Below are 26,903 nucleotides of genomic sequence, written 5' to 3' on the forward strand. Positions count from 1 at the left end.
TAACCCACGTAACACTCACAACACACTCTACTAACCACGTAACACTCACAACACACTCTACTAACCACGTAACACTCACAACACACTCAACTAACTGCACTTACAATCAGTAAACCTGGATATTTTAGTTGCCCAAGTGAAATTTTACCTTATTAACCAAAACTTAAGTCTATGTTACTTTAGCGTGAGATTAATACACAACAAAAAAATTCCATAATATATATTTAATTGATTTTAATTATTTTTATCAGTTTGAGTCCATGTTTGTGTTTCATAGAGTCGCTCCAAAAAATATCTTTACGAAAATGTGTTGAGACAATATGACACAACGGACGAAGGATTTTGACAACCCTCCCGAGACAACAGGAGTCACAGTGTTCATTCTGAAATTCATCGATCACCCCAAGTACAGATAGTTTTTTGAGTGACTCTTCAACAATAGATGTTTTTAAATGGCTTCAACTGTGTCCCTTCATACTAACACCCATTTAACATTTTGATACATATTATATCAGTTCATGTATAGTATTCTGATATATCTAACCCTATAGTGAGGATCTGAGTATATCAATGACCGTCAGGTATAGCAATTACCAGAAGTATAACCACATTAATTAACACGGGTGTGAAGGAAGACAAAACACCTTGATAATCTCCAACACTCATTAATTTATTCTCCAGTGGATAAATTATCATATAACTTATATTTATATTATACTAAGCATACTCAGCTCTGTGTCATATTGCCATACCTCATTAAATAAAAAAAAACACGAATAAATAAAAAAACACGAAAAAACACGAAAAAACACGAATAAATAAAAAACACGAAAAAACACGAATAAATAAAAACACGAATAAAAAAAACGAAAAAAAACACGAAAAAATAAACACGAAAAAAACGAATAAATAAAAAACACGAAAAAACACGAATAAAAAAATAAATAAATTGGGTACAGTCCTCATGTATTTTCGACTTGTCATAGGAATAAATTAATTAAATTCTTATCTATCTTATCTAAATATACATATACCTGTACGTGTAGTGTGTTAAATATTTATTCAGTGAAGAAAAAACCTGCTTATCTTCGTCTGTGTATGACGCATGTGTGTATATGACGTATGTGTGTGTATGACGCATGTGTGTATATGACGTATGTGTGTGTATGACGCATGTGTGTATATGACGTATGTGTGTGTATGACGCATGTGTGTATATGACGTATGTGTGTTGCTTGCCTGCTGGTAGATATGTCGAGAGAGAGAGAGAGAGAGAGAGAGAGAGAGAGAGAGAGAAAAAAAAATTATAACAAACTGAATAAAAAAAACATTCAAAACACCCAAACCAATAACAAACACATCGAACAAACACAAACATATATCCACCACCCCAAGAGAAACAATTACAAACAAAGAAATGTAGAAGACATTACCCATTGTTCAGTGTCATTGTCACCACACACACACACACACACACACACACACACACACACACACACACACACACACACACACACACACACACACACACACTTACTGAATGGCAGTTATGGTTATAGTTACACAATAGTCGATTATTACTGGACGCTAAACCTAACTTATTGTAACTTAACCAATCTTATTTAACCTAACCAAACTTAACTAAGGCTAAGCTAACCCAAAGTCAATAAACTTAACCTAACCTTCCAGACTCGACCTAATCTAACAGAAGCTAACTTAAACCAACCTAATATAACCTAATCAAAGATAACTTATCTTAACCTAACCAATGGTAACAATCTAACCTAATTTGACTTAACCTAACCTAACTTAACTAACTTAATCGAAAACTACCACTATTCTATTCTATACTAACCTAAAACGACCTAACTAAAGTCTCCGTGGATTCATTATGGAATTTCGAGCCCGGTTTCGAATCCGAGTCTGGTTTCGAATCCGGCTCCGAATTCGTTTGGCCCATAGGATCGTCAACACACACACACACACATTCACTACTCACAAAACGAATTATCGATACTTAATAATAGCGGTACTTATGGTGACAATAGCGACCAGCTGGTGTTTTCTACCTCTTCCTCCTCCCACTCCCCCTCTTCCTCCTCCCACTCCCCCTCTTCCTCCTCCCCCTCTTCCTCCTCCTCCTCTTCTTCCTCCCCCTAAGGGTCGTCCTCAACCACTCAAAGGGTTTATTGACAGTGAATTACCTGTTATGCTCGTTGATTGCTTTCATTAGTCACGCTTGTTAGGTATACCTGCGGCGCCCTCTCCTCTATACCTGTAACGCTATTGTTTACCATTCTCTACGGCTTTTGTTTATATCACTCCCTCCGTTTTTTGTCTGCTATTGTCGACGCTTTTGTTTATTATGTCCCTCTGTTTATGTTTCTATTTCTCTAAGGCTTTTATTTTACCAGTCCCTAAGGATTTTTTTTTTGGTCTCACTACCAAAGGCTTTTGTTTACCCTATAAGATTTTATTTGCCGATCTTGAGGTTCATAATTATCGCTCTCGAGTTATGTTTACTTATCCTGGTTTCTGTTTGCTTCTGTGTTTGCTCCAAAGACAAAATAATTTTCTTAGTGAATGTAATAAGCTTTTTCTTGTACAACTTTTCTTTCTATGGAGATTATTTTTATTTCAGCTTAAAGATTTTTTCAAGTTTTATTTTTTTTTAGCTCTGTTTAGGTTTTAATAATGGTATTGTTTACTTCTCCTACAGCTATTGTTTGCTTTGTTTCATGGTTCCTGTCTGCTTTTATTAAGTGTTTGACTCAAGCTATTCTGTGGTTCATGAAGCAACAGACAGACAGACAGAAACACACACACACACACACACACACACACACACACACACACACACACACACACACACACACACACACACACACACACACACACACACAGACAGACAGACAGAAACACACACACACACACACACACACACACACACACACACACCTGTAATTACCATCCAGGCGAAACAGCAATTACAACTCTATTCTTAGATAACCACTTTCTTAATCCCTCCCTCCCCTCCCTCCTTCCCTCACTTTCATCCTTAATCTTACTCTCTCTCTTTCTCTCTCCCCCTCTCCCTCTCTCTCTCTCTTTCCCCCTCTCTCTCTCTCTCTCTATGTTTATTTCTCTTGACTATTTGCCGTCGCCTCTGTTTTATGACTACAAACAAATGAAAAAAAACACAACCATTTACTCCCTCGGGTAAAATAACTCCTTAAGAAAGCCGAAGGGTATATGTTACCTAACCTAACCTAACCATACCATACAATACCATACCCTAACCATACCATACAATACCATACCCTAACCATACCATACAATACCATACCCTAACCATACCATACAATACCATACCCTAACCATACCATACAATACCATACCCTAACCATACCATACAATACCATACCCTAACCATACCATACAATACCATACCCATAATACTTACATACCATACAATACCATACCCTAACCATACCATACAATACCATACCCCATACACCATACCATACATACAATACCATACCCTAACCATACCATACAATACCTATATCCCCCATACCATACCATACCCCCTAACACATACCTAACCATACCATACAATACCATACCTAACCATACCAACCTACAACATACCATACCATACCCTAACCATACCATACAATACCATACCCTAACCATACCTATACCCTCCATACCATATAATACCATACCCTAACTATATCATATAATACCAGCCCCAACCATACCCTTACAATACCATACCCTAACCATACCATACAATACCATACCTAACCATACCATACAATACCATACCCTAACCATACCATACCATACAATACCATACCCTAACCTAACCATACCATACGATAACATACCCTAACCATACCATACCATACAATACCATACCCTAACCTAACCATACCATACGATACCATACCCTAACCATACCCTAAGCTAACCATACAATACCATACCCTAACCTAACCATATCATACACTACCATACCCTAACCATACCATAACATACACTACCATACCCTAACCATACCCTACCATACACTACCATACCCTAACCCAGTGGTTCTCAACCTTTTTCACTCCATTCCCCTCTTGAGGAATTTTCAACATCCTCGTGGCCTCCTTCATTTTTCTCCCAGAACAGACAAATAGACAAGTGATAAAGACTAAAGAATGATAAAGAAGGACAGATAAATAGGACAAGAGTTAGAATGGCAAACACACACACACACACACACACATTCCCATACATAACACGCCCATGCACTCACACATAAAGCACACATACAGTCATACACAAACATGCACACAGGTAAACATTCACACTCAAGCTAGCAAGCTGAAGTGTACTTCCTGTAAGCAAGAACACGCCTCCTTTGACAAGCACTGTACAACTTGGAAGAATGAGAAGAATAGTGAGTCATACCAATTTAGCGCTAAAAATGGTAGGATTATATAAGTAAAGAATGAGTATGAACAACAATGGCACCAATAAATAAGGAAATAATTAATAAAGGAAGTGCACAAATATTTCACCCACGTAAAGCAGCGACCACATGAATTATGAAACAAAATAAGTAACACCAATTACGGAGTATATTATGCTTGAGTCAAGCTCAAACACAATATATGGTTCAGAGACAATACACTCCACTGTTTTCGTGATCGTATCCCAGGCCAGACTGAGATCATTCAGTCCTATCACCACTTGCAAAGGGATGACACACGGACACGTACTGAACAAGTCAGTTCAGCAGCTCGGTCCAGCGCCTGTCACACAGACAGGGACTGGACCTGTGAAATCTTAAATAATCCGTAAAAAAAAAAAATAGCACCAGAGTTTGTAAATATTAAAATTGGATTGTCGTTATGATTAAACAAAATGACAAAAAAGAATGAAAATTCTCTTCTGCCAAGTCAAAATATGTAATACAAGTTTTGTTTAACTCAGATTCCCAACATTATTTGGAAACGTACAATTTATAACAGCTCGCCGTGGCTCTCCTAAATTCTTGCCGTGGTTCCCTTGGGGGCCATGGCCCCCAGGTTGAGAACCACTGCCCTAACCTAACCATATCATACCATAACCTGAAGAGCAATACAGTTAATCTCACTCTGTTGTTTTGGTACAAATTTACTTCAAAGAATTATTCATATATTTTTATTTTCAACCCAGATAAGAATTTTGCTCCAATCAAATCTCATTTTATCCTTCTCTTCTATTCTCTTCTTCGTTTCTTCTCTTCTCTGTTCTCTTCCACTCACCGTAAATTCATAAGTGTTAGTGAATTATAAGCTGTTCACTCTCACACTACCCTCCCTCCCATTACTGTACCCTTCCCTTCCATTACTGTTGGAGTAGCTCTGGGTACCTCCTTGCATCTCTCTCTCTCTCTCTCTCTCTCTCTCTCTCTCTCACGTCAACCACCCCCTGCTGCTGCTACTCCTGCTGCCACCAACCATAAACCAAAAATATTCACATTTAGTCGACGCCAATCACCATAAAATTCTCTTCTCTATCGTCCTGGTCATAGCGTCTTTGACTATTCTCAGCTCCAAGTATTCTCAGCGCCTTTCAAGTATTCTCAGCACCTTCAAATATTCCCAGCGCCTCCAACCGTTCCCAGCGCACGGGCTCAGCATTACACTGTGCCCTCTGCTGTGATCTCTCAGTCACTTACACATTCCTGAGACAATGATGACATACTAACGAAAATCTTCACGTCCAGAAAATAGTCGCCTTAACCACACTCTCCTAGGGTTCTTCTTCCTTTTGGCCACTGTGAGATCCATGGTTCAACTGAGGAACACGGTGACAATAAGACGAGCACCGTCGAACACACAGAATACAGAGAGCTTGCACTCCAATTACCCGTTCGGTTCGTTCGCGCGTTGTCTGCTCGTTCGGTTCGTTCGCTCGTTGTCTGTTCGTTTGGTTCGTTCGGGCTAAAATGCTCAAGTGAAGCCGCACCCTTATAAACATCTTTCGCTAAAAAAACAACAATAGAACCCTCTTCATGAGAACCCCTCCCCCCCACCACCCTTCGTTAAACACTCCTGATGCTTTTTCTTTACATATACAGTAAATATTCAAGAAAATACGATAGTACTTACGGTCTAGTAGCAACAGCAGCAGCTCATGTCTGAAAGAAGAAGAAAAAAATCTATTAGTAAATTTCGTTTTTCTCTCCGTATTCTTCCTACCTTTCCCTATATCTACCTCTCTCATTTACTCTACTTACTCCTACACAGAACACTAGTCTCACAATTGAAAGGCTGCATCTCAATTCTCCTCGATTTTCCCGAAGAAGAAATATATCTGTATTCTAAAGCTACAAGCATCGCCCCTTCCTGTATGACGGTCGTTCACTCTCCTTCCTTTCTATTGTCTAGTGTTAGTTCAAGGGTCAATAGTGAAAATAAATAAATAAACAATATCATTCCCACGTTTGCCTGAACATAGATTCTCTTCTGACTATTATTGTGTTTATCCAAAAATATCAAACAAACATTCTTCTTCTATCTCATCTTCTATCTCACACCTGGTCAGGCTGTCATCTGTCATTAATCACACCTGGTCACACTGTCATCCGTCATTCATCACACCTGGTCACAGTACACCTGTCTCTCTATATACCAACTGCTACTCCTCACGTACACTGTGTTTGGTTAGGTTTGGTTAGATTAGGTTAGGTTAGGTTAGGTTAGGTTAGGTTTGGTTAGGTTAGGTTAGGTTAGGTGTATAGAACTGACTTGGTGTGTAATATTTGCATCATGTACACCCACGACATGTGCTTATTGTTTCGACAGACAGACAGACAGACAGACAGACAGACAGACAAACAGACAGACACACAAACAGACAGGCAGTTACACTACAACAAAGCTCAACCACCTTGTTTCCATGTCAGCCGAGAAGTAATTGCCATAAGGTAGTAGTACAGAACAGCAGCTACGGTACAGTGTGTGTCAGTTGTAAATGAGAGCTGAACAGCCTCTCTCGCAGCCCCTCGTAAAAGAGCAATAGATTACAAAGACAAGAAAAACAAAAGGAAAAACAAAGACAAGAAAAACAAAAGGAAAAACAAAGACAAGAAAAAGCATCTATAAAAAAAAACAAATAAAAACCAAAGAAAACCTATACAAAATAAAATATAAAAAGCATTTATAATAAAACAAAATAAAACAAAAGACGAAGCATCAATAACAAAACAAAAGACGAAGCATCAATAACAAAATAAATCAAGACAAAACAAAAGCCTTCCAAATCAGGAGAACCGAAGCAGTTTTCCCGTCCATTTGCATGCGTTTAAATCCCCTTCTTTCCTTGATATTGTTGGTGGGAACTCTGACAGCAGGCCCGTTAAAACGCTTCCCGCAGTCTCCTGTCCCAGTTGCTCAATGTTTCGCGTGTTTATCGTCCCTCCCCCTTTCCCAGCACTTGCTTATTGAGCCGTTTCGATCTGCGTAAACATCGACGTTGAACGCGTAATAGTGAAGATATTCCACCCGTTTAGCCGCACATAGACGCCACTAGCCCCCAAAGTGAATGGGGCTAAATTAAATTCTAACTTTTAGTGGCTGGAGTTAGTGCCACCTATTAAGAGATCCTGAGGCTCCTAGTATAGACGGGGGAAACTCGGGCGCTGGGGAGGGGGGAAGGGAGGGAAGGAGGGGGAGCGGAGAGGCATTAGATGGAGTGAGGAAGGAGGAGAAGGAAAGAGGGGGAGGCAGGCAGGAGACGAGAGAGAAGGAGCGGAGGGAGGCAAAAGATGGAGTGAGGGAAGGATATAGAAGGACGGAGGGAGGGAGGAGTCGAAGAGAGAGGAGGGGGAGAACCGAAGAAGAGAGGGAGGAGGAGACGAAGGAGAGAGGGAGGGAGGAGACGAAGAAGAGAGGAGGGAGGAGGGAAAGCAGACGAGAGATGGAAGAGGAGACGAAGAGAGAGAGAGAGAGAGAGAGAGAGAGGTCACTTTGTGTCGGAATCTCTCTCGTGTCACATCAATCAGCAGTAAAAACAGTGGCAGCGTAGGGAGAGAGGAAGGGGTGGGGGCAGAATCATACTAAAAATGATAATCGGAATGATAATGGCGCCTTTGTTACTACTGTCATACTGCCATAGGGTGAGGCTGCTGTTACTGCTACTTGGCGTTACTGCTACTTGGCGTTACTGCTACTTGGCGTTACTTGTTAGTATGGTTTTCAATTGTTTTTACATTTGTTCTTTGTTATTATTGTTGTTACTTATTATTACTGGGATGATTATTGTTACTTGTTATTATTGTTACTTGTTATTACGGCTGTGTTGTTGTTATTACTGTTGTGACGTGTTACTTGTCATTAGTTACTTATTACCGTTTGTTAACTTATGATTGTTGTAGCGACATGTAGTAACTTGTGTTAACTGTTGTGTCTACTGCCGTTGGTTTGTAGGCTACTGTTGTCCTGGTTACTGTGTGGCTGGTTACTAATGCTATTGATGTAATAACCTAATGATTGGTATTTGTGTTGGGCGTTGTTTATATCTATAGTCGGAAGAAGGGAGGAGTGGGGAGGAGGGGAGGAAGAGAGGAGGGAAGAGGGGAGGAGGGGAGGAGGAGTGGAGGAAGACGGGGAGGAGTGGAGGAGGAGGGGAAGGAGGGTATACCTAACCTAACCTACCACCACCAAAACAACAACGATAAGAAATAAACAACTACAAAAATAACACAAGTAACACCAACGGAAGAGAAAATGGCGACTAAAAGAGACACAAAAGAAAACGGAGAAGAACAATGGCGGAATATGATATCGGAGACTTGAGGTAATGAAGCGGAAGTGAGAGATAGAGAAGATTACGAAGTGAAATGTGGGAATGGCTGCTGGGGGTGAGGAGGTGAGGGAGGGTGAGGGGTGAGGGAGGGAGAGAAGGAGGGGAGGGAGGGAGGGGAGGGGAGGAGGGAGGGGGAGAGGGGAGGAGGAGGAGGAGGAGGGGAGGAGGAGGAGGAGGAGGGAGGAGGGAGGAGGAGGGGAGGGAGGGAGGAGGGGGGAGGGGGGGAGGGGGAAGGAGGGAGGGGGAGAAGGGGGGGGGAGGGGAGGGGGGGGAGGAGGGAGGGAGGGAGGGAGGAGGGGAGGAGGGTGAGGGAGGGTGAGGGGGTGAGGGGGAGGGTGAGGGGGGTGAGGGAGGGATGAGGGAGGGGTGGTGAGGGGTGGGGAGGGAGGGGGGGTGAGGGGGTGGGGAGGGTGAGGGGGGGGTAGGGAGGGTGAGGGTGGGGAGGAGGGGAGGGAGGGGTGGGTGAGGGGGTGGGGGGGGGGTGAGGGGGTGAGGGGAGGGGTGAGGGAGGGGTGAGGGAGGAGGGAGGGGTGAGGAGATAGAGTCAGAGGGGAGAGAGTGAAGTAATAAGAGGGAGGGCGGGGAGAGTGAAAAGGGAGAGAAAAGGGGTGAAAAAGGGAAAGAGAGGGAGGAGGGGAGGGAGGGAGGTAAGAATAAGGGAGAGGGTTAAGAGGAGGGGGGGTAGTGAATGAGAAGAGGGAGGGAGTGGAGGGGGGACAGAGGAAGAGGAGGAGAGGAGAGGAGAGGGATGGAGGGCGAGGGGCGTGAGGGGAGGGGGGAGGGAGAGGGAGAGGAGGGGAGAGAGAGGAGGGGGAGGAGGGGGAGGGAAGGAGGAAGGAGAGAGATTGAGAGGGACGGAGGGAAAGGGAGAAATTCTACTCACACGACGGAGGTATTGCTTATATTTGACGTATATGAATATTTCTAAAAGTCAGTCTCTCTCTCTCTCTCTCTCAAGTGCCCCACACACAGACAAGACGAACCTAGATAATTATTCTTAAATATGAACCCGATTTTAATTACTCACACACACACACACACACACACACACACACACACACACACACACACACACACACACACACACACACACACACACACACACACACACCTATTAAATTCTCATAAGATCATTTCCTGACCTCCATTCATACCTTCTTAGTAAACATCTCCCCTGTGACCAAAACATCTGTCTTATATAAGGAAAACAGGCATAAACATCAATACGTGTTGGAGGAGCATCAAGTCATCATCTGAACCCATGATGATGTTGACGAATGTTGTCGATGTTAACTTCTTGATATTTAAATCTAGAATCAACAAATAGAGATGTTAATTTGTAAATGTTAACAGTACAAAGAATACTACTTTGGATCAGCGTAGAATATGAGGTTTACGTCACTTTGTATACTATTTACTCGTCATCATGGGTTGTATAGCATAGACCATCATCCTCAATGGGTTAAAAAAAATTGGACTAACAGTTTCTGGCACTTACCCGACATATTTCATTACTTCAGCGGTTATATCCAACTGAAGTCTTCGATTAGAGGCCATCTGTACAATATAACCCGGATTTCCTTTAGCTCTAGTCGTAACCTGCGATAGTCGTCCTCGTGAAAGAAGTACCTCTATAGTAGTCTCATTAGGAGTAGTTTAGGTGTGTGAGTGAACTATGCGATTATCCCTATTGTAGTAGTCATTAGGAGTCATTAGGGTAGTTTTCGGTTTGTCTATTTTTGACAGGATGCCATTAAGGTGTCTTCCTATCGTTATCCTCGTCTTTGTCTTCCTATCTTTCTTCTTCCCTCCCTCCCCTCTCATCATTCTTGTTCCCTCCTCCTCCTCCTCCTCCTCTCCACTTTCGCCATTCTTGACCCCTCTTCTTCCTCCTCCTCTTCTCAACAGGTTTGTCCACCTGATGAACGTTCTTCCCTCGACTGTCTCTCCCCTTATTCTCCCCTCCTCTTCCGTAATTTATTCTCCCTTCTCTTGCTCCCCCCTAAACACCTTCTCCTCCCTTTCCCTCCCTTCTCTTTCTTTTAACTTCTGTCCCTCTCCCTTTTACTACCACTTCTCTTCCCTTGTTTGATTTCATTGACTTCTTCCCTTTCTGCCCTTACACCATTCTCTCCCTCTCTCCTTCCTTCCTTCCTCCAATAATCCCTCTTTCGCCTTCTGAGTTTTTTCTTTCATCTCCTTTAATCTTCCTTCTTTTCCTTTCTTCCTCCTTTCCTCTTTTTCTCTCCTTATCCTCGTTTTCCTTCTTTCCTTCCTTCCCTCTCCTCATTCTTACCCCCCCCCACCTGCTCCTCTTCTCGCCCACCACTGTTCTCCTCCATTTCTTTCTCTTCCTCCTCTAATCCTCTTCTTCCTTCACTTTCTCTCCTGTTCCTTATCTTACCTTACCCTTCCTCCCATCCGTTTATTCGTTTCCTCTTTCCTTTTCCTCTTCCTTCCATTGTTCTCCCTCATCCTCCCTCTCTTCTTCCTCCTCCTCCACCTCCTCACATTTCGATTTCATTTCCCCCTTGATCTTCTTCCCCACACCTCCCTCTTCTTCCCTCCTTTCCTCCTTTGCCCTTCTTCCATTCCTTCTCCTCCTCCCTCTTCCTCTTACTTCCATCCTTCTCCACCCACCCATTCCTCTTACCTCCCTTCGCTCCACCCCCTCATCTCCTCCTTCCTTCCCCCTCCTACAACTTCCTTCTCCACCATCAACTCCTCTTACTTACCTCCCCTCTTCCCCTCTCCCCTCACCCCCCCACCTCTCTCCCCCCACCTCCCCTCACCCACCTCTCTCCACCCCAACCTCCCCCTCCCCTGTTACTAATGCCCATCGCCTGTTCACTTTCCAGGGATAATTTCTGTTGACGTGTGAGGTTTCCGTTCCTGGCAGCTTCGGGAGAGTTTAAAACTGTTTCTGTTTGGCGATGGGGAGGGGGGAGGGAAACTTGTATAGAACCTGTTTAGAAGTTGATTTTTGGAAGAATTTGGGGGTCAGTGGAGAGAGAGAGAGAGAGAGAGAGAGAGAGAGAGAGACGTAGAACACACACACACACACAAACGACATCAAGACATCCACACTATAAAACAAACTTTCATGCAGCGTGTCAGTCCTGAATGTGTGTGTGTGTGTCTGTGTGTGTGTGTGTGTGTGTGTGTGTGTGTGTGTGTGTGTGTGTGTGTGTGTGTGACGGAAGATGTAAAGGGTGTAAGGGAATAAGTAGGTGTAAGGTACTCACTAATACTACACTAATATTCCCATCAGTCTTACGTAGTCCACACCATTTTTTAACCTAATATTTACAAAGGGATGTGGCTTAGTGTCTGAAAAAAACCTCTCAAACTCCTATCGGTATAAAGCCACATCATGTAAGGGATACTCGCTACCATTACGCCACACCATGTAAGGGATACTCACTACCATTACGCCACACCATGTAAAGGGATACTCGCTACCATTACGCCACACCATGTAAGGGATACTCACTATCATTACGCCACACCATGTAAGGGAAAGTAAACAATGCTCCCAGTTACTCAAGAACAAGCAAAGGTTTGAGAGAGAGAGAGAGAGAGAGAGAAAGAAGGTAGATTACTAAGCGGAAGAACGATCGTAAGAATCTTTAAACAGGGGTGGGGAGTCAGGGTAGAGGTGAGTGAAATTGGGGTGGGGAGTGATGTTGAGTGGGGGTGGGGTGGGGAGTGGGAGTGGGCCAGGACGAAGGGTGAGATCTTTTCTCTCTCTCTCTCTCTCTCTCTCTCTCTCTCTCTCTCTCTCTCTCTCCACTGACCCCCAAATTAAGTTCATTAAGGACAAGTGAAAAAAAATAAATAAATAAAATAAATAAAATAAATAAATAAATAAATAAATAAATAAATGAAATAAACGAAAAATTCTTAACTAAAACAACTTAACTGCCTGTCTCAACCATTCGAAATATTAAGCAAGATAACTAATGATTGTTGGCGTAGGAAAGACTAATATTATGGTTGGCAGTCCAAGTGCCTATGTTTACTAGTGATCCGCCCTCCTCCTCCTCCTCTCCTTCCTCTTCTTCCTCTTCTTCCTCCCTCCTCTTCCTTCTCCTCTTTGTGTGGGGAGGATTAAGTGAAAGGGGGAAACCTCAAGAAAGGGAGGGAATGGTAGGGGAGAAGTAAGCAATAAAAGTGGAGAGAGAGAGGACAAACACACACACATACAAACTCACAAACATACCGTAAATTATATAAATAATCCACTATCTATAATTCACCATAACACTATCTATAACCCTAACATAACACACTATAACCTATGTAATTAACTAATAACATTCTCTCGACATTTTAGTTTTTTTTTTTAACCATTTATTTTGTAATTATTTAACATGTTAGTCTTGGTTAATAACAACTATATATGACCATACACAATAATTAAATATCACTACCCATTTATTTATTTTTTTATTTAGGGTTGATTTTACAGTAAACCTTGGTAGTGAAAGTGGATTAAATTTTCAGTCTCTCTCTCTCTCTCTCTCTCTCTCTCTCTCTCTCTCACTAAAAATAATACAACTCCTGATCATTTATGGTGAAAAAGGTCAACCAAATTGGCATTCATTAATTTCTTCTTGTTCATTCATAACTCTTCGTTACTTATTAACCCGTTGAGTACGATGAGTTAACCCGTTGAGTACGATGAGTTAACCCGTTGAGTACGATGACCTAACCCGTTGAGTACGATGACCTAACCCCTCGGGAAATTAGGTTAGGTTCGGTTAAGTTAGGTTAGTAATACGTGGCTGATAGCACCAATTAAACTGACCTAAGAGATGAACATCCTTACCAATCTTACAAGTTGCAGAGAGAGTTAGACAGACATGAGACAAGAGACAGGCAGAGAGAGAAAAAGAGAGAGACATGAGAGAGAAAGAGAAAGAAACAGACAGATAGACAGACAACAGACATGAGAGAGGGAGAGAGAGGGAGAGAGAGAGAGAGAGAGAGAGAGAGAGAGAGAGAGATAATAACCACTATATACTCCTAACAATATAATCAACACAACAACATACTCTTCCTAACAAGGTAATCAAAACTTTTATCAAACTTATATACCAAAAAACACAACGCTTTTAAATTACAATCTAAACTTATTTATAACAAAAGTATATTACATTTAAAAACTCCGCCTGTGGGACCCAAATTATTATTATTTTTGTTATTTTATTATTCTGTATTAATTTTTTTTACATTATTTTGATTCCATTTTTTTTACTGTTTTCATTTACATTTTCTTCTATATATTTTTTTTTTCATTATTTTATTTTATTTCTATTTCTTATCTAATTTGTATCTTCTTCTGTGATTTTAATTTTATTTATCGCATTAATTTATTTTCATTTTTGTTTTATCTCATAGTGATTTAACTTTTGTTTTTCCTTCAACTTTATTTTCATTTCTTATTTTTCATTTTGTTTTCATCTATTTATGTCATGGTTTTCCTACCTCTTGTTCGGACTTATTTGGGTATAATGGAAGGAATGATGGAAGGAATGATGGAAGGAATGATGGAAGGAATGATGGAAAGAAGAATAAAGAAATAAAAGAGAAAAAAATAAATATGTTTCCATCTAGCAATCCTTCCCTTCTATCTCCTCTCCCCTTCCTTCCTTCCTTCTTTCCTTCCTCCATAACCTCCTCCTTCCCTTCACTCTCTTCCTTCCTATGTGTTATTTTTAGTCCATTTCCCTCCTTTCTCCTTCATTATCATTCACTCCCCACTTCCTTATCTTCCTCCTTCACTTCATTCTATCCTCCTCTCCTCACTCTCTTTCCTCCCTCTTTCTATCTCCCTTCCTACTCTCACCCTTCCATCCCTTCCCCTTTCTCTCTACTTTCCCTTCCCCCTCCCACCCCTTTCTTCCCTTCCCCTGTGTCTCTCTATCTTCCCCTATCACCCCTCCCTCAATCTCTACTCTCCTTTCCATCCGTTCACCTCTCGCTCTCTCTCTCTATCTCTACCCCTTCCACTCTTTATCCCCTTCCTCTCTCACCCCTTCCTTCCTCTACTCCACTTCTATTCTCGTCCCCCAGTGCCTCTCCTCAGGCTATTGGCTTTCTTGTGGCACTGTGACACTTTCAACTGGCAGCAACACTGTATAGAAACCTCTTGGCATAGCTGAAGGACGCTGCTCTCTCTCTCTCTCCCTATTTTCTTTTTTCTCTCTTATCTCTCTTCCTTGTTGTTTCTCTGTCTCTTTCGCTTTAGTCTGATTCCCTTATTCTTTCCTTTCGTTTCTTAATTGTTAAATATTTTCCCCCTTTCATCGTTCAACCATCTTTACATACTCTTCTTTATAGCCTTGTTATTATTATTTATTTTCCTTACCTATTCCTCTCATTCTATTCTTCCTCTACTACCCTCTTCCTTTACTATCGTTCCTCCTCTTCCTCTACTCTTTCTTTACCATCACTTCTTGTCCCCCTCCTCCTCTTTCCCCTCCTCCTTCTCCTATTCCCCCTTCCCCTTCCCCCTTCTCCTCCTCTACCCCATCCTCCTTCCTATACCTTACGGCGCTCATGAGTAAAGCTTCGTGTTAGTGTGTGAGGGGAGGAGATTAGAGTGAAAAGAGGAAAGAAATGAGGCGGCTGGGAGGAAAGGGAGAGGAAAAGATGGTAAGGTGAGGAAAGGAGGGGAATGAAAGTGGAAAGGAGAGAAGAGAGGAAGGAGAGGAAATGAGGGAAGGAGAGAAAGAGGGAGGAAGGAGAAGGAAAAGGGAAGGAAAATAGGGAAGAAAGGGAGAGGTAAAAGATGGGAAAAGGTGAAAAAGGAGGAAAGAAGAGGAAAACAATAGAAAACGGGGGTAAATGAGGGGGCAAAGTTAGGGATAAGAGGGAAATGGAGAGGAAAAGAAAGGGAAGGGGAGAAGAGGAAGGAGGAGAAGAAGAAGAAGAAGAGAGTATGGGACAAGTTTACAAGGGGAACAGCCGTCCTATTTTACACAGGCAGTCCAGCTAACGAAGACCCACTTAGGGGTGTGTGTGTGTGTGTGTGTGTGTGTGTGTGTGTGTGTGTGTGTGTGTGTGTGTGTGTGTGTGCACGTGCGTGTGTGTGTATGTATGTGTGTGTTAGGAAGCTACACCGCGTGTTTAACGTTAGTCTCTCGGTATGTTGATTCTTAATACTAATTCAGTGTCATGTTGTGAGGACTCGTAAATCCTCGATATAATGTTGACCTAAGAAATAAATCATGCATGACACACACACACACACACACACACACACACACACAAGGGTCGACCACAGATGTTGCACGTGTGGAGGGCTACATCTTGTGCGAGAGGGGCGGTGGGAGCGCCCTTCCGGCGTTGGTGCTTGTCTGCCAAGGTATGCAGTCGGGCTAATTCGAAAATATTGACACCTCGTGTGGTGCTCCTCCAAGCGTAATGGTGTGAAGTAATTGTCTCCGAGGTGAGGGGGTCAATTTGGCACTTTTTCAGCTTTGTCTTAAGACTTTCCTTATTCCTTTTCCTTCGTCCATCAGCGTTACGTTTACTATTCGTCAGATGACTGTAACGTAGCTGCTTTGGCAGTTTACTGTAGTCCATGTGGGTAACATGGAAAGTCCAATGTACTTGTTCATGGATAATGGTAGCCTCAATGCTCCTACAGCTGGTGTCAGCGAGAATAGTGGCATTTGTTCTCTTGTCTTCCCAGTGAACTCGGTGGATGGAACCTAGACTACGTTGGTGAAAATTTTCAAGTTCCTTGAGGTGCTTCCTGTATGTGACCCATGTCTCCTTGCCACCCAACAGGGTGGGGAGGACCACTGCTCGATACACGTGCAATTTTGCAGATAATTTCAGCTCCCTACAGTGTAAGACACGGGTATGTAGTCTGCCAAAGGTTTGAGATGCACATCCGATCCGATTTTAAGTCTATTCATCGATGTCTGCGGTGGTGGACAGGTGGGAGCCGAAATACCGAAAGTGGGTAACATTAGAGAGGGTAGTACCGTTAAGCTGAATGGATGGTGGTGGTGTGGTTGAACCAGGGGCAGGCTGAAAGAGAATCTGAGCCTTACGTACATTCACCTCAAGGCCAAAGTGTGCAGACGCATCTACGTAGGTGTTTAGGATCTCGTGTAAGTCGTGTTCAGTGTGAGCAACGAGGGTAAGGTCGTTTGCATACTGAAGTTCAGTGATGTAAGTGGCCGACACCTTTGTTCCTGCCTGGAGTCGTCTTATGTTGAAAAGACCCTTCATCCGGTACCGGATGTCCACCCCGCCGGCTAAATTTGCGTTGGCATGAGTAAGGAAGGCAGCCAAGAAAATGGAAGAGAGAGTTCGTGCCAGTACACACCCTTGTTTAACCCTTGTTCGGATCGGGAATAACTCAGACTGGGTGCCATTGTGCAGGACACTGCCGTTCAAACCATCATGCACATGCCTCACAATGACGATGAATTTTGGTGGGCAAAGTCAACTCCGTAAATGCGGTTTCTCTCCGCAGCAGGCTTACCCTTCCAGTAGAAGGTATAGCCAGACGCCGTTCTGTGAGTCTGGGAGCTGGGACTCACTAATGGCTGCTCTGTCGATGTTATATGTAGCCAGCTCTTTGACCACAAGGGCGGTGGTTCTTTCAGGATGCTCATTTGTGCCAGTATCCAGAAGGGTCCTGACATTCCATGCAGCGACCATAAAAAGTTGTTTAGTTTTTGCTTTGATCTGTAATTGTGATCATGTTTTCGACCACATAAGGATGACCTTACTGGGTGCGATTGCCCAGTCAGGTTAGTTCTTTAGACAGGCTATGTTTAGGGCACCTTTTCAAGCCCCCTCCCCACGTAGGGTGAGCAGAGTGGCTCCTCGAAAGGGCTGCTTAGTCGCACAGACACGACCGGATTGCACTGCTGCTTAGATCCCAGTGCAAAAACGACCATCTTATCGATGGTGCCCATGTGCAGAGTTGTGACTAGACTCTCCAGGTAGTCATCTCTGCCTGTCCCCATCGCCACGCGTCCGTCGCCATAGGGCTTTTAAGGGTACAGGGGCTTTGATAAGGATGAGAGGTATGATGAGCTGGATGATGGCTGTGCATGAGTTGATTTATGTGGTGAGGCAGGAGTGCAGGCTGCTACATCACATCTTGGCTCTTCCTTTTCCTGATGCAGTGGTGCAAGTGTTGCAACGACTGGGGAGAGAGAGAGTTGTAATGGACTGCCGATAGCTCAGTTTGTTGGTTTCGCCTTAGTAGCCTGTCCACCTTGCATTACTTTCATCTGCCGGTGTAGTCGTTGAGTTCCCATGGTGGTCACCTCTTCCGCCTATACCGCTGTTGATGTCTTGTTCGAGCTCTGTAAGCATGTCTGCTTGATGCGGGGCTCCACCGTAGATTTTTCGTTCTGGGTTTACTCCCGTAGCCTTATACCTACCAAGGTTAATCCGCAAGGCAGCGGGGCAATGGTTGGTGGCGCCAGGACGTGTTCACATGCCAGTGGGCCTATGCAACGTTCCTCTGGGGCCCACTGCTGCTCCGAGATCCCCTTCTGGTCTAGCCTGGGCCCCACGAGGCACCCAGTTAGCATGTGTTGCCATGAGGAGGCACAGCAGGAGACTTGATGGTGAAGAGGCTGTGTACTGGCAGGGGAAGACTTATGCAAGTTGCTTCCCTGTTCGCCACGAGGGCTAGTCAGCGGCGGTAGCTGAAAGCCTGAGGAAGCAAGCTGCCACACTAGACGCATTACACCACCGTGTGCGCACGCGCACACACAAACACACCTATGCACGTACGTACGTACGCACACACATACATACATACATACACATACACACGAAAAATATCAAGGCACCTCTGAATCCTTAAAATGACTTCCCCAAGTTCCACAAAAATCTCAAAGAATTATTAAGTATAATAAATCACGAGAAAAAGATGATTATTTACTTCGTTTCTAAACTAACAAAGTACAGTAATACCTCACAGGCACTAGAGTATTGGGTGACAACACTTTCACCTGTGGGTAAGGGGGTGGGGGGTGTGTGTGTGTGTGTGGGGTGTGGGGTGGGGTGGGGGTAGTGGGGGTAGGGTGGTGTGGGTGGGGTAGGTAGGTGTGGGGTGGGTAAGTGTAATGAATGGGGTGGGTGTAATGGGATGGGATGGGGTAGGCCAGATGGGTGAAAGGGGGTGGGGTGGAGGGGGGAGGCATCCAGCCTGTTTACATATTTTATTAAATAAGCACATGGAGGAGTAAGAGGGGAAGGGGGGGTACTGGAGAGGAGGGGGGGAGGAAAGGAGAGACGATGGGAGAAGAATGGGAAAGGAGGAAGAGGAGACGGAAAGGGAGGGCTAGGCGAAAAGGGGTGTAGAGGAGAGGAGAGGAAGAGAAGCTGAGGGAGAAATGGAGGGGAGGAGAGGAGGAGGAGGATTAGAGGAGAAGAGGAAGAGGAGGGGAGGAAAGAAGGAGGGGAGGGGAGGAAAGAAGGAGGGGAGAGAGGGAGAAGGAAAGGAGAAGGAGAAGTAGAAGAGAAGGAAGAAGAGAGAAGGTGAGGGGACGGAGGAGGGAAAGAAGGATGACAAGAGAGAGGAGAGGGGGAAGAGAGGAGGGGGAATAAAGGAAGAGAGGAGGGGGAATAAAGGAAGAGAGGAGGGGAATAAAGGAAGAGAGGAGGGGAATAAAGGAGGAGAGGAGGGGGAAGAGGAGGAGAGGAGGGGGAAGAGGAGGAAAGGTGGGAAGTGAGGAGGAGAGGAGGAAGAGAGGAGAGGAGGAGGGTAGGGGGAAGAGAAGAGAAGGCGGGAAGGTGGGTGGGAGTGGAGAAGGGAGACAACCTGTATGAAAATATAAGTAGGTGTTGAGCGCCTCATACCATGACTGTTAACTTGTGTGATGTGAACGATAATAAGTTTTTTTACGCCATTAACTGTCTACCGAGCAGTAATCGGTAACCTGGATATTATTCGATTTACGGATTGTGTTCTGGGGTATTGGTTAGCCAGTGTAGTTGGTGAGTTGTCCGATTTTTGGGGGGGTTATTCTTTACCACTGGGTCATACAACTCGTTAACTCAGGGTGTGGTTGTTGTGTTAGCGACAGTTTCTACGCCAGCTTCGACACCAAAGGCCTATTATTATCATCATCATCATTATTATTATTATTATTATTATTATTATTATTATTATTATTATTATTATTATTATTATTATGCATATGAAACACGGGAAGTAATATAAGAGAGAAACTAAAAAAGAGCACAGTAAAAAAAAAAGTATATTGTATGGATGAGATGAGACACTACAGTACGAGACACTGTTGCCAGGACTAAGACAGACAGACACACACACAATGACCCCCCCTGATGACTGACGCTGGCCGATAATTACACGCATTAACCCTTTATGTCGTCCCGTGATTAAGGAATATGATTATTTTCCCCCGGACGCTGTGTTTTAATATATAATAACAGTCCTAATGAACACGAGATCCCGCCAAGGTTCGCTCACTACACAGCTAAAAATACTTCCATTATTTGAAAACAGAGAGAAAAATAAATATAAATAAACCGTGAATTTAAAGAAAGAAAGAAAGAAAGAAAGAAAAAGAAAGGTAGGCTTTTAGCTGAAATGAAAAGCAAATTGTGTCTGGTGATTATTTCGACTTTATAAACAATAATAAAACTTTAAAAACACAAATAACAAACACGACGACCTGCAAGATAACTAATTAATAGCACCGCATAAATAAAGGGGTAAAAAATACTTACTTTAAAACAGTGTCATTTACCTTCCATAATGCAATATATATATATATATATATATATATATATATATATATATATATATATATATATATATATATATATATATATATATATATATATATATATATAACCTTCATTACCTGTAATCATTAAAACTTTAGTCTGATTTTTTGTTGGTTTAGGACGAGGTAATGATGGAGTGTGATATTAGCCAAATATTTGGACAAAACTAATACTCGTGTGGGTCACCGCGCCAATGTAGGGACGCCATTGGATAAGTGTAAATATTGTGTCCGGGATTTATGTTGTGACCCATAATTAGGTGAGGTTTTCCTGGAAGCTGGAGGGAGGGATTTTGTGGTGGGTGAGGGGAGAGAGGGAGGGAGGGAGGGATATGACTTTGATGGAGGGAGGGAGACAGGGAGGGAGTGCTATTGATGGAGAGGGGGAAAAGGAGTGCTGGTGGTGAAGTAGGGGGAGGGAGGGCTGGAGAGGGAGATCGAGGGAGGGAAGGAGAAGGGGGGAATGCTGGCAAAGAAGAGGGAAGGAGGAAGGAGGTGGGAAAGCTGGCGGAGGGATGTCGGAGGAGGAGAAAATGAAGAGGGGAGGGGGGGGAAAGGATTTTGGAATAAGGAGAGGTGCGGAGGAGGTGGCGAGGTGAAGTAAGTGAAGAACAGAAAGAAGGAAGTAGAGAAAAAAGAATAAAGAAAAGGGAAAGAGGAAGGGAGTAGGATTGAGAGACTATGTATGTATGTATGTTAGCGTGTACGTATTTATTTACACGTGCGGATAAAACCTTGTCGTGGGCACACAGCAGGAGACTCCGCCGCCCCGCCAGGTTGTAAACAAACACGGGAGGAGCTGGCAATAAGTCACCTACCTCGTCATGCTCACATAAACACAGCCTGGGACAATGATTTCCTATCTCGTAATATCAGTAATTGTTTCAGAAGGAGTCATGACGTTCTTAATTCTCACTAATTCTATTTTTATCAAAGGATTTATTTCTCATGAAGGCTGATTTTTACATCTTAATTTAATAACATAGCAGACGTAATGAAGGAGTTTGCTGCCATGTTATTATTTATTGAATGTATTTTTTTTTTACATCGTGGATAAGTTTATATTATTGTTGTATTATTGTTGTTTAATATTGGATTAAGAAGTGATGTGGTACAGTTCTGCCACGCCAGTTAACTTGTGACCTCAATAACTATCTATCTGTTATTCTCATTTATCTATTCCAATATTATTATTATTATTATTTTGAACACTTCAAATACTCTTTTTACTATAAAACAATGCTTGATGATTTTTATTCCTACTATCAATAATATAACTCTTACCATTTTACTATTACGAGCTATAGGAATAGTAATACTAGTAAAGTTATTAATACAGTAGTAGTAGTAGTAGTATTAAGAGGAACCTTTTTGTCTAAGTAAATGTTTCTAACCGTAGTAAACACGCTTCCCCCAAGACCCGGTATTGTTCTCTGCTCAAGTCTGTCTAAATTTGGCTGCATTTCCTTCTGATTTCTCGACACTTTTGGATTTTTGGAGGTACAAGTTCTTTAGGTGGGGAGGTAGTGCCCTGAGGCGTGTGTGTGTTCCCTCACCATCACCAGAAGAAAGGATAGTGTGTGTGTAATAATAATAATAATAATAATAATAATTAACGGTTTATTGAAAAAGTTCGCAGCGAAGGCTGAAAATATACATTGGACATAAATGACTTATTACATACATTGGTGGTTTAACAAAAGCCTTCATTAGAAAGGTGAAGGAACATACAGTGAACATATAGATTAATGTAGGTGTTGAACAGCAAACACGTAGTCTCCCTCCCAGATGGTGTTATGCAGGGCCTCACGTGGTGTAGTAATTCCCTCACAGATGGTGTTATGAGGGGCCTCACGGTGTAGTAATTCCCTCACAGATGGTGTTATGAGGGGCCTCGTGGTGTAGTAATTCCCTCACAGATGGTGTTATGAGGGGCCTCACGTGGTGTAGTAATTCCCTCACAGATGGTGTTATGAGGGGCCTCTGGAATGGTGTTATGAGGGCCTCGTGGTGTAATTTTCCTACAGATGGTGTTATGAGGGGCCTCACGTGGTGTAGTAGTTCCTCACAGACGGTGTTCTAAGTGAGGTGTGGTCCCAGGCCTTCCTATCGTAGACGGATTAACACATCGCTGGTTGATGGGTCGGGCCGTTATCACTGGGTACCTGGGACCTCACTGTGTGAAGTCAACTGGTACCACTGTACTGTTGAGTTGTTCTCACTGACTTAAGCACTGTTCACCACTGTTCACCTCTGTTTAACACTGGTTCCATTCCTTTCCTAAATGAAATAGTAACTTCTGGCGTGAACTTGTTGATATTCCGGTGGGAGGAGGGTTCAGGGAGGGAGTTGATATGGGCCAACAACAGTTGACCTGGCTGCTCGGAGAGGAGCGCCAGGTACGTCTTGACCTTCGGTGGTCAGGATGTGTGTGGTTGTGTGTGTGTGTGTGTGTGTGTGGTTTAGAGCTTCCGGCTACGGTATATGTAAACAAACAATTCATGGTTATGATTAGCTGTGAGGACTATTCTGTTTTTTTATTAGTAGATGGTTGTTGGTTTAACAGAGTCATATGTAGTTAAAAAGATGAATATATTTTTTAGATTATTCAGTTATGGTTTATATATAAATGTAAATGTATACATATGGATAAATATATGTAGAATCGACTATATGAATAAACATAAGTAAAGAAAATGAGAAATACATTAAATCAGGAACACACACACACACACACACACAGTATATTGGCCTCCACAAGCCCTCGTCTCTACAATGCCTCCCCTTCTCTCACCCCCTCCCTCCCTCTCACCCCCTCTCACCCCCCCTCCTCCCTCTCACCCCCCTCCCTCCCTGAGTTACCACTACCGCACAAAGAATCCTCAACAAGTTGGCCTGGGGAACTACGGGAGGATGGGGGCGTAGAGGAGGGGGTAGGAGTAAGGAAGGAGAGCTGAGAGAGGGGGAAGATTTTTTCTAATTATGTTTCCGTCGTTGGCAACTTTGGAATGCTCCATTCTCTTTCCTACCCTCATACCCTCCCTCTCCCTGCCATCCCCCTCCTTCCTCTCCTACCCACCCCATCCTCCTCCCTCCCTCCCTCCCACCCACCAACCAGCCCAACTTTTGATGAATTTTTAATGGTTTTAAATGTTGTGCTGCATGTGACGTTTATGTGCATAATGAGTCCCAACTCAGGGGATACGAGCGGTAACTTTGTGCTCATGTCGACGAGCTTAAATCAAATATTCATACGCCTTCATTTTTCACAGAGCGTCTCGAAAATTATAGACACGTCCCGGCCTATGACGGTTGTGGGTCCCCAGGGCCTAGGAAGGGAAAGGAAGGAGGGAGGGAAGGAGGAGAGGATGGAGGATAGGGAGAGGAAGAAAGAAAAGAGGAGGGAGGAGGGGGATGGGAGAGAGGAAAGAGGGAGGGGGGAAGGGAAAAGGTAGCAAGGAGGGGGAAAAGTGAAGGTGTGGGGAAGGAAGGGAGTTAGGAGATGGGGAGGGGTAGGAGAGGGGGGTTGGAGAGGGGGAGGAGTGGGAGAGAGGAGAGAGAGAGAGAGAACATTTACGTCAGAGTTTCATTGCCAATTCTCAAAAAGATCGTAAGTTAAGTTTTCCTGGACGAGATTTCCTGTAGTCACATCATAAATAGGTCACTAGCACCACAACACTATATTATCACAACACCACCATAACATTTTCACCATCTTCTACGATCGCTACTGTAAACACCACTACCATTACCACCACCACTACTAACAACATTACAACTATAACAACCACAATTACCACCACCACCACCACTACTAACAACATTACAACTATAACAACCACAATTACCACCACCACCTCTACTAACAACATTACAACTATAACAACCACAATTCTACCACCACCACAAACCCTCTCGCATGAACAATTCCCTCCCTCCTTAGACACTCCCTCCTCCCCCTCACTTCATTCGTTCTGTAGTTGACTATCATGCTCTCCATCTTGTGACTATTCCGCCTAAACAACTCAACAGCCTTGAGGTAGTGCAAAATGAAGCCATGCGCATCATCCTAGGTTGCCCAAAATCAACCAGAATTGTAAACATGAGGAAAGAGCTCGGACTGCCCTCCTATCTGAGAGGATAGCCCTACTTAATACCATGTTTTTGTGTCAAGTTTTGAAGAACAATAGTTCTCAAACTACAACTCAAACTGGAGTTGATGTTCTATCTAAGTAATCCCGACCATCTCGCCAACCTTTCACAAAAGACTCTTTGGGGCGTGGCTTCATAAAAAGTGTTGCAGATCTCCTGAAACTGAATGTCCCAATCACCCCCAGACGAACCTATTAATGCCATTCCTCCTTGGCTGGACATATCAGTTCCTATTAATTACACTCCTGTTGGTAGTAAGCAAATGTTAAACACCGATGTGGTGAGATGGTTGCACTAGAAACTATTAACAGACACATAGAGAGTATTAAATCAAGTGAATGTTATGCTTTTACTGGTGGTTCTATGCAGACAAACACAGGTAGAACAGGCTGTGCAATTGTAATATATAAGAAAAAAGAGATGATAGTGTCCAACCAAACAAAGGGGCTGAACAACTGGGCCAGCACAACACAAACTGAACTAACTGGAATCTACTTGCCACAGACTACCTCAAAGAAAATGGAGGTGGGGTGATATTCTGTGACTCTCAAAGTGCTTTGAAATCAATGAACAGCCCGTCAGGCTCTATGTCTAAAGTTGCGTGTGATATTAAAAGGAATGTGATAACTGCCAATGAGAACAACTTTCGTATCGAATTTGTGTGGATTCCGTCCCATGTTGGAATCAAGTATCATGACCATGTTGATAGACTGGCCAATGAGGCATGTAAGAAAGAAAATGTTGACCGCGACCTTGGTCTGTCCAATGCTGTAATTAAAAACATTCAAGTCAGAATCATGAACTCTGATCTAGATGAAGTGAGAAATGCAGAGAGACCTGACAGTTGTAGCATTAGTAAATATGACAAATTTTGTAACAAGAGGTACCGGTATGGCCAGCATAAGGGCGGAACCAGACAATGTGATGTAGTCGTGGCCAGAATTAGGCTAGGATACAGACACATCTGGCAAGTTAGTAACGCTGTACCCATACCGGAACACTCAGCATGTAAACTTTGTGATAAACCTTTGAAGCATACACTTGAACACTATATTATTGAATGTGACACTGTCAAAGACTTCAGGCCACCTGACTTATTGTATCTTGAACTATGTAATTACTTCATTGAATCAGGTGTGCTTGAGGACATTCTTGCTGTTTATCCCAAATTTGCTAGTCCACACTGATTAGTCTTCAATTAGAATATGACTCCAATGTATGTGATCCACTGACCTATATATGCTACTGGTGAATGTGATGTATTTCCTTCTTTGTGTACGAACCTCTGTCCTGCGTGGCAGTGAACAGTGGCATTACCCACATGAATCTGACCTATATATAGTGTCAATGAATATGATGCATTCTTTGTGTACGAACCTCTGTCCTGTATGGCAGTGAAAAGTGACATTACCCACATGAATCTGACCGACGTATATGTATGTATGTGTGCGTGTGTGCATGTATATGTGCGTGTACGTGTATATGTGTATGTATATACGTATATGTATGTATATGTGTGTTTACATATATGTATATGTACTGTCAATGAATATGATGCAACTCTTTGTGTACGAACCTCTGTCCTGCATGGCAGTGAACAGTGACATTATCCATTTGAATCTGACCTCTATACATTTATAGTTGTTAATGAATATGATGTATTTCTTTGTGTGTGAACCTCTGTCCTGCGTGACAGTGAGAAGTGATACCACCCTCAGTGTCAAGACCTGACTGAATTACTCAGAATAGGCAAACTGTACTACAAGCTCTGCCAATAAATTTGTTAAACTAAAACCTCCACCATTCCTCTTCCTTCTCCACCTCCACCTCACCCTGACACCCTCCCTCCCCTCACCCATTACACTCTCTCCACCTCCACCTCACCCTGACACTCCCTCCTTTCCTCACCCATTACACCCCTTCCACCTACCCACCCTGACACTCCCTCTCCTCCTCTCCTCACCCATTACACCCCCTTCTCCACCTCCACCTCACCCCTGACATTCCTCCTCCCTCACTCCTTCTTCCTTTCTCTACTCACCTCCTGCACACACCCGATCACCTCACCCCTTCACCCTACTGATATACCCCCTTCCCCTCCGC

The sequence above is a fragment of the Homarus americanus genome, unplaced genomic scaffold (assembly GCF_018991925.1).
Source record: "Homarus americanus isolate GMGI-L3 unplaced genomic scaffold, GMGI_Hamer_2.0 scaffold59578, whole genome shotgun sequence".
Classification (NCBI taxonomy): Eukaryota; Metazoa; Arthropoda; class Malacostraca; order Decapoda; family Nephropidae; genus Homarus; species Homarus americanus.